We start from the raw sequence: 10,261 nt of genomic DNA, 5'->3' as shown, positions 1-10,261 counted from the left end.
CTAAGTGATTACATGATCCGAGTCAACTAGGCCGTGTCCGATCATCACGTGAGACCGACTAGTCAACATCGGTGAACATCTTCATGTTGATCGTATCTACCATACGACTCATGCTCGACCTTTCGGTCTCTTGTGTTCCGAGGCCATGTCTGTACATGCTAGGCTCGTCAAGTCAACCTAAGTGTTTCGCGTGTGTAAATCTGGCTTACACCCGTTGTATGTGAACGTAAGAATCTAACACCCGATCATCACGTGGTGCTTCGAAACACGAACTGTCGCAATGGTGCACAGTTAGGGGAAACACTTTCTTGAAATTATTATGAGGGATCATCTTATTTACTACCGTCGTTCTAAGTAAACAAGATGCATAAACATGATAAACATCACATGCAATCAAATAGTGACATGATATGGCCAATATCATATTGCTCCTTTTGATCTCCATCTTCGGGGCTCCATGATCATCATCGTCACCGGCATGACACCATGATCTCCATCATCATGATCTCCATCATCGTGTCTTCATGAAGTTGTCTCGCCAACTATTACTTCTACTTCTACAGCTAATGGTTAGCAATAAAGTAAAGTAATTACATGACGTTTATGTTGACACGCAGGTCATAAATAAATTAAGACAACTCCTATGGCTCCTGCCGGTTGTCATACTCATCGACATGCAAGTCGTGATTCCTATTACAAGAACATGATCAATCTCATACATCAAATATCATTCATCACATTCTTCTTGGCCATATCATATCACATAGCATACCCTGCAAAAACAAGTTAGACGTCCTCTAATTGCTGTTTGCATGTTTTACGTGGCTGCTATGGGTTTCTAGCAAGAACGTTTCTTACCTACGCAAAACCACAACGTGATATGCCAATTGCTATTTACCCTTCATAAGGACCCTTTTCATCGAATCCGATCCGACTAAAGTGGGAGAGACAGACACCCGCCAGCCACCTTATGCAACTAGTGCATGTTTGTCGGTGGAACCGGTCTCACGTAAGCGTACGTGTAAGGTTGGTCCGGGCCGCTTCATCCCACAATGCCGCCGAATCAAGATTGGACTAGTAACGGTAAGCATATTGAACAGTATCAACGCCCACAACTACTTTGTGTTCTACTCGTGCATAGAATCTACGCAATAGACCTAGCTCATGATGCCACTGTTGGGGAACGTAGCAGAAATTCAAAATTTTCCTACGTGTCACCAAGATCTATCTATGGAGAGACTCGCAACGAGGGGAAGGAGAGTGCATCTACATACCCTTGTAGATCGCTAAGCGGAAGCGTTCAAGAGAACGGGGTTGATGGAGTCGTACTCGTCATGATCCAAATCACCGATGATCCTAGTGCCGAATGGACGGCACCTCCACGTTCAACACACGTACAGCCCGGTGACGTCTCCCATGCCTTGATCCAGCAAGGAGGGATGGAGAGGTTGAGGAAGACTCCATCCAGCAGCAGCACAATGGCGTGGTGGTGGTGGAGGAGCGTGGCAATCCTGCAGGGCTTCGCCAAGCACCACGGGAGAGGAGGAAGAGAGAGACAGGGCTGCACCAATAGGGAGAGATCCAATCGTGTATCTTGTGCAGCCCTTAGGCCTCATATATATAGGGGAAGGGGAGGAGGGTGTGCCCCCTCTAGGGTTCCCACCCCTAGGGGGGCGGCAGCCCTAGATGGGAAAGGGGAGGCGGCCAAGAGGGGGAGAGGGGGGCGCCCCCTAGGGTGGGCCTTAGGGCCCATCTAAGCCTAGGGTTTCCCCTTCTCCTCCTTTGCTGCGCCTTGGGCCTTGTGGGAGGTGCACCAGCCCACTCAGGGGCTGGTCCCTCACCACTCTTGGCCCATGCAAGCCTCCGGGATTGGTGGCCCCACTTGGTGGACCCCCGGGACCTCCCGGTGGTCCCGGTACGTTACCGATAAACCCTGAAACTTTTCCTGTGACCAAAATAGGACTTCCCATATATAAATCTTTACCTCCGGACCATTCCGGAACTCCTCGTGACGTCCGGGATCTCATCCGGGACTCGTAACAACATTCGGTAACCACATACAAACTTCCTTTATAACCCTAGCGTCATCGAACCTTAAGTGTGTAGACCCTACGGGTTCGGGAGACATGCAGACATGACCGAGACATTCTCCGGTCAATAACCAATAGCGGGATCTGGATACCCATGTTGGCTCCCACATGTTACACGATGATCTCATCGGATGAACCACGATGTCAAGGACTTAATCAATCCCGTATGCAATTCCCTTTGTCTATCGGTACGATACTTGCCCGAGATTCGATCGTCGGTATCCCGATACCTTGTTCAATCTCGTTACCGGCAAGTCTCTTTACTCGTTCCGTAACACATCATCCCGTGATCAACTCCTTGATCACATTGTGCACATTATGATGATGTCCTACCGAGTGGGCCCAGAGATACCTCTCCGTCACACGGAGTGACAAATCCCAGTCTCGATTCGTGCCAACCCAACAGACACTTTCGGAGATACCCGTAGTGCACCTTTATAGTCACCCAGTTACGTTGTGACGTTTGGCATACCCAAAGCACTCCTACGGTATCCGGGAGTTGCACAATCTCATGGTCTAAGGAAATGATACTTGACATTAGAAAAGCTTTAGCATACGAACTACACGATCTAGTGCTATGCTTAGGATTGGGTCTTGTCCATCACATCATTCTCCTAATGATGTGATCCCGTTATCAACGACAGCCAATGTCCATGGTCAGGAAACCGTAACCATCTATTGATCAACGAGCTAGTCAACTAGAGTCTTACTAGGGACATGGTGTTGTCTATGTATCCACACATGTATCTGAGTTTCCTATCAATACAATTCTAGCATGGATAATAAACAATTATCATGAACAAGGAAATATAATAATAATCAATTTATTATTGCCTCTAGGGCATATTTCCAACAAACATCACTATGTTGATCATATCTACTATATGATTCACGCTCGACCTTTCGATCTCCGTGTTCCGAGGCCATATCTGTTATATGCTAGGCTCGTCAAGTTTAACCTGAGTATTCCGCGTGTGCAACTGTTTTGCACCCGTTGTATTTGAATGTAGAGTCTATCTCACCCGATCATCACGTGGTGTCTCAGCACGAAGAACTTTCGCAACGGTGCATACTCAAGGAGAACACTTATACTTTGATAATTTAGTGAGGGGTCATCTTATAATGCTACCGTCAATCAAAGCAAGATAAGATGCATAAAAGATAAACATCACATGCAATCAATATAAGTGATATGATATGGCCATCATCATCTTGTGCCTGTGATCTCCATCTCCGAAGCACCGTCATGATCACCATCGTCACCGGCGCGACACCTTGATCTCCATCGTAGCATCGTTGTCGTCTCGCCAATCTTATGCTTCCACGACTATCGCTACCGCTTAGTGATAAAGTAAAGCATTACAGCGCGATTGCATTGCATACAATAAAGCGACAACCATATGGCTCCTGCCAGTTGCCGATAACTCGGTTACAAAACATGATCATCTCATACAATAAAATTCAGCATCATGTCTTGACCATGTCACATCACAACATGCCCTGCAAAAACAAGTTAGACGTCCTCTACTTTGTTGTTGCAAGTTTTACGTGGCTGCTACGGGCTTAAGCAAGAACCAATCTTACCTACGCATCAAAACCACAACGATAATTTTAACCTTCGCAAGGACCGGGCGTAGGCACACTCGGTTCAACTAAAGTTGGAGAAACTGTCACCCGCAAGCCACCTATGTGCAAAGCACGTCGGGAGAATCGGTCTCGCGTAAGCGTACACGTAATGTCGGTCCGGGCCGCTTCATCCAACAATACCGCCGAACCAAAGTATGACATGCTGGTAAGCAGTATGACTTATATCGCCCACAACTCACTTGTGTTCTACTCGTGCATATAACATCAACACATAAAACCTAGGCTCGGATGCCACTGTTGGGGAATGTAGTAATTTCAAAAAATTTCCTACGCACACGCAAGATCATGGTGATGCATAGCAACAAGAGGGGAGAGTGTGATCTACGTACCCTTGTAGATCGACAACGGAAGCGTTTGGTTGATGTAGTCGTACGTCTCCACGGTCCGACCGATCAAGCACCGAAACTACTGCACCTCCGAGTTTTAGCACATATTCAGCTCGATGACGATCCCCGGACTCCGATCCAGCAAAGTGTCGGGGAAGAGTTCCGTCAGCACGACGGCGTGGTGACGATCTTGGTGTACTACTATCGCAGGGCTTCGCCTAAGCACCGCTACAATATTATCGAGGACTATGGTGGCAGGGGGCGCCGCACACGGCTAAGAATATGATCACGTGGATCAACTTGTGTGTTGTTCTGGGGTGCCCCTGCCTCCGTATATAAAGGCTCAATGGGGGAGGTGCGGCCGGCCTAGAGGTGGCGCACCAGGAGGAGTCCTACTCCCTCCGGGAGTAGGATTCCCCCCCCCCCCCAATCCTAGTTGGAATAGGATTCGCGGAGGGGGAAAAAGAGAAAGGGGGGCCGGCCCCCTCTCCTTGTCCTAGTCGGACCAAGGGAGGGGAGGGGCGCGCGGCCCATCTCAGGCTGCCTCTTCTCTTTTCCACTAAGGCCCACTAAGGCCCATATAGCTCCCGGGGGGTTCCGGTAACCTCCCGGTACTCCGGAAAAATCCCGATTTCACCCGGAACACTTCCGATATCCAAACATAGGCTTCCAATATATCAACCTTTATGTCTCGACCATTTCGAGACTCCTCGTCATGTCCGTGATCTCATCCGGGACTCCGAACAACCTTCGGTACATCAAAATGTATAAACTCATAATATAACTGTCATCGAAACCTTAAGCGTGCGGACCCTACGGGTTCGAGAACAATGTAGACATGACCGAGACATGTCTCCGTTCAATAACCAATAGCGGGACCTGGATGCCCATATTGGCTCCTACATATTCTACGAAGATCTTTATCGGTCAGACTATATAACAACATACGTTGTTCCCTTTGTCATCGGTATGTTACTTGCCCGAGATTCGATCGTCGGTATCCAATACCTAGTTCAATCTCGTTACCGGCAAGTCTCTTTACTCGTTCCGTAATACATCATCTCGCAACTAACTCATTAGTTGCATTGCTTGCAAGGCTTAAGTGATGTGCATTACCGAGAGGGCCCAGAGATACCTCTCTGACGATCGGAGTGACAAATCCTAATCTCGAAATACGTCAACCCAACATGTACCTTTGGAGACACCTGTAGAGCACCTTTATAATCACCCAGTTACGTTGTGACGTTTGGTAGCACACAAAGTGTTCCTCCGGCACACGGGAGTTACATAATCTCATAGTCATAGGAACATGTATAAGTCATGAAGAAATCAATAGCAACATACTAAACGATCGGGTGCTAAGCTAATGGAATGAGTCATGTCAATCAGATCATTCAACTAATGATGTGATCCCGGTTAATCAAATGACAACTCTTTGTCCATGGTTAGGAAACATAACCATCTTTGATTAACGAGCTAGTCAAGTAGAGGCATACTAGTGACACTCTGTTTGTCTATGTATTCACACATGTATTATGTTTCCGGTTAATACAATTCTAGCATGAATAATAAACTTTTATCATGATATAAGGAAATAAATAATAACTTTATTATTGCCTCTAGGGCATATTTCCTTCACCGCTGTCCCCCACCATTTCCATTGTTGCCACCGTAACCATGGCCTCTGCTACGACCATTTCCACCATTTCCGCGGTCGCGGCCTCGACCACCACCATAATTGCCACGACCTTGTTCCCCTTGATTGATGCGTCCTGATTGTTTGCCGGAGAAGTTGGTGGAGTGGTTGGAGCCCGTACCGACGTAGCTAGCCGAGGAGCTCGAACCAAGCTGGAAGTCGGAGCTGTACTGCTCATGACGATGCTCATGGCCAAGAAGAGCGGCATAGACATCATCAAGAGTCAAATCAATCTTCACGTTCAGTGAGTCCACGAGGGACTCGTACTCCGCCCCAAGGCCTGACAACAGGTAAGAAACGATCTCATCAGCATGAAGAGGCTGCCCGATGGATGCAAGTGTGTCAGCCAAGGTCTTCTTCATCTTGAAGTAGCCCGTGCCCGTCATGTCGCGCCTTTTCGGAGTAGCCAGTTGTGCGCGTATCTGAATGAGGCGAGAACGAGAGCGCAATGCAAACATCCGCTCCAGCTGCCCCTGGCCTCAGCCGTAGAGGTGGCAGCCGTGACGTACGACAAGATGTCCTCGGAGACGGTAGCGAGGATGCCGCCGAGGATCGTCTGGTCCTTACGGTACCAGATGGTGTACTCCGGGTTCTCCACCTGAGTGGTGGTGCGCGCATCGCCTGTGCCCGTGGTCTGGTCCACGGTCGAAGCAGGCGCCATCTCTCTGCCAGATGCGATGCCAAGGAGATCGTAGGTGCGCAGGAATGCGAGGAACTGTGCCTTCCACATGAGATGGTTGTCGCGAGAGAGACGCACGGTGACGACGGTCGTAGCCGCCGGCACGGAAGCCATGAGAGAGGAGGAAGAGGTTGACATTGGTCAGATGACGTCTGATACCATGTAAACAGAAGTATTGCTATGTTAAGCCGTGATGAACCTCACCGGCTGTCTTCTCTTTATATACAGAACACCCAGGTTGAGTTACAGCAGCAGTTACAAACACATGATCATGGATAATAAAGAGAGAACTCTAGACCTTCTATATTCTAGCACTAAGCTCTAATTGCTCAACGTTACAACTCATGTGAGGAGCAGCACTAACTCATAGTTATTCTAACAAAAGCTTTTTCCAGCAGCTAGATCCACTTATGGACGCTCTCTTTTCGCATGCGCGGCACACTATTTTGGGCACGTGCTTGGGGGAAGCACATCCATGTGAGGGACCTGGAGGTAGAAGATGAGCCTCAAGGGAAAACATGTGGATGTGCTCTCTTCGTTTGACATAAGAATGGAAGAATGGTTGCATGGGTCCTACATGCCGCATAGTCATGGGATTGGATATGCAACACAACCCATGTTGCAAAAGCAACCTCCGCAATACGGGCCACATTGCAAAGCTTATGCGTGGAATGAGGGTTTGTTCTCTGTAGTACGATCGATAGTAATCTGATAGTTGTAGAGGCGGACGACGCACGCCAACGATCCGCTGGGTGATGGCAAACGTTTCCCAAAATAATAAGCCAACAAAATGCATCAATACACGTGAGGTTACACACTTGAAAAAAAGTGATACTAGGCCACTATTATCATTTCCAGCAGGCCACCTGCATCTTAGTTCAGTAAAGGTTTCTTTTTCTCCATACCATTTTTTTATCCCAAAGGGGCAGACAAACTGGTTTTCGTAGAATCTTAGAAATTCAGATTTTTTTCGTCCAAAAGTATTCAAATGATTTTGAATTTATTTTTTCCACCAAATAGTATTATTTTTAGGGAACCGGGATATGCCTCCTTTGAAAAACTGTATTATAATATACGTATTAGTAGCAAAAGAGTCCATGTTGCAACACGAGAAAAAAGAAGACATACCCCTAATCCAATGACCATGACTGAAGAAGTCAATAGGTCCAAGTCCTTTACTTTAACTTGTCATCAGCAAAAGAAGTCGTATGTTGCAATGGAAAAAAAAGAATACCACCCACCCCTAACCTTGTAAACCATGATGCAAGAGTCAAGACCCCAATAGGTTTATGTGCATCCCATCTGTATCGCCGCTGATCCAACTTTCCACCCTCGTTGACAGTGGCGTCAATGCTCACACAACCAACAACGCATTTTGAATGTGGTCAATCTTAAGGTCTCTCTCTCTCGCTCTCTCTCCCTCTATATCTATCTATCTATCTATCTATCTATCTATCTATCTAACACCAGATATCTGCTTTCTTTTCTTTCCCTGCAAGCTTTTGTCGAGGCGTGCATGCGAGGTTATAGATTGTTTTTTGTCTCTAATGTGATTTTGCTGAGGTGTTGATTTTCAATCCAGATCTACATCGGTACAAAAGAAAGATGGATCATACGTTTTTTATTAAGGTTGCATCATAAATATCATTTAAAAATGTTTAATAGGCAAACCAACATCATATTCATATTCTACATATTTTCCTAATTAACTTTCATATGTAACATTTCAAAATTGGAGTTAGGTTTGAAATTTATGGGTATTGTTAAAAAGCATTTGAATCTCCCGAAAAAATGTTGTTTTGTACATGGACTGCGGGTTTATTAAACGAACTATCAGCGGGTTTTCCGAAGAAAGCGGAAGGTTTTCTGGATTCACTTAAAACAGGACCGTGAGTTCATTAACCTAAAGATTAGTGGGGGTTTCGACAAAAACGATTTTTTTCTTATTAACTTAAAATAGGACCACATGTTCATTTTAGGAAACCGTAAGTTCTCAACAAAATTACCAATGAGCATGCAGAAGCACTAATTACTTTATTAATAAGTGGTTGCGATTCCCCAAGAGGCGGCACCATCGAATGGCCGTTCTCATGTGGGGGTTCGATCAAGGTTTGGGATGCTTAAAAAAAGTTACCATGATTTTTACTCTAGATAATTGCCATCCCCCAAATTTACTCTTTTTGTTAGAAGCAAGGACTGTGGCCCAGCGTTAAATTATTAGCACCCTTGCAAACACCACAAGTAGAAACAGTTTTCACAAAATTGCAAGTGACATATTTGATTACTTTGTTTTTGTTGATTTTTTCATGAGATGTTTCATGCCATGCCACTGTTCAAAAGAATGCCATGTTTGCGATAGCATTTGTTCTTTGTTTCCGCCATGGACCAATACAAAATGCAATGTCACAGTAAAAAAAGTCTAGAAGTGTACCATCCTCCTAATAATAAAAATGCCACGTTATTAATAATAAATTGCCATGTACAAAAACAAACTTGACTTGTAAACCTTAGGAAATAAAAATGCCATCCTCTTAATAATAAAAATGTCATTCTCTTAATAATAAAATGCTTCCATATACAAAAACAAACCCGACATGTGAACATTAGCAAATAAAAATGTCATCCTCTTAATAATAAAAATGTTACCCTCTTAAAAATATAAATGTCATGTTATTAATAATAAACAGTCATGTACAAAAACAAACCTGACTTGTGAACATTAGGAAAAAATGATCAAATTTGCCATGTGACGAAGTTCAAAAAATAATAAAAACTGCCTTGTTAATATTTTTAGAAAAATTGCCATGTACCCAAGCAAAAGAAACTATATTTTGCCATATCGTAAAAAAAGTAGACAAGGAGGGACCACGATTCTATGCTAGGTCTCCCATGTGGCTGTTGACGTCGCTAGTCTTTGTGGTGGGTGGTAGTGTTTTTTATAGGACAACATTCACTAGATTTTGTATCACAGCGAACGAGTCCAAAAGTTGACGTGTCTCCTATCCCCAGTGCCAAGACTAATGCAACGAAACCAATGGAAGAGAGCGTGTTCACCAGGATTGGCCCCCAGCAAACGGTCGCTAGTTTACATTTCCGGTTATGTTTACCTACAACATACACAAACTCGTGCTTGTTCCGGTGGTCTATTTGTTGTGCTCCTTCTGCTTAGATCGTGGGACTGAGTCCTCCTAGCTAAGCTTCTTTTTTTTAACACAAGTGGCCCACTGGCAGAGACAAGAAACACGCGACCGATTCCACGGCCTCCAAGGTGAAAGTTGGTAGGCGTTTCCGCTATGGTAAAGCAGGTTGTGTCTCTACAAAATCATAGGCGCACTACATGATCATTTGTTTAGTTCAAATTCAAATAATTTGGAGAAAAGAAATTGGTAACGACATTTCTCGGTGGGTAACGAAAACGCAGGTCACGTTCAATACACATGAGATATGATGGCTCAAGGTGGAGAACCATGAGACGACATGTGAAACTGTGAGTGTATGGCCGTACTCCGACAATTCCTAGGGTGATTTTCATCGATTAAAGTGGAACTGGGAGTTCTCCACATGCGCGCTGCCTCACTTCTCGCTGGAATGAGGGGGTTAGGGTTCAGGGCACTCTTTATTGATTGGTACATGATCTTTCTAATTTTTTTTGAATATTAGTACAGACACAAGCGCTTATATACACGCGCATACAGTCATCCCTATGAACCCGCACACACACATCCTACCCCTATGAGCACCTCCGAAAGACTGAGCCGGCATATCATCTTGAGATTTACGAAGTCACCGTAGACGCCTGGTCACCATGATTTGAACCCTGGTG

This window comes from Triticum urartu, chromosome 6A (genome assembly GCF_056163025.1).
Source record: "Triticum urartu cultivar PI428250 chromosome 6A, HENAU_Tu73, whole genome shotgun sequence".
NCBI classification, from domain to species: domain Eukaryota; kingdom Viridiplantae; phylum Streptophyta; class Magnoliopsida; order Poales; family Poaceae; genus Triticum; species Triticum urartu.
The sequence above is the reverse complement of the archived record's forward strand: the minus strand, read 5'-3'. Positions refer to the sequence as shown.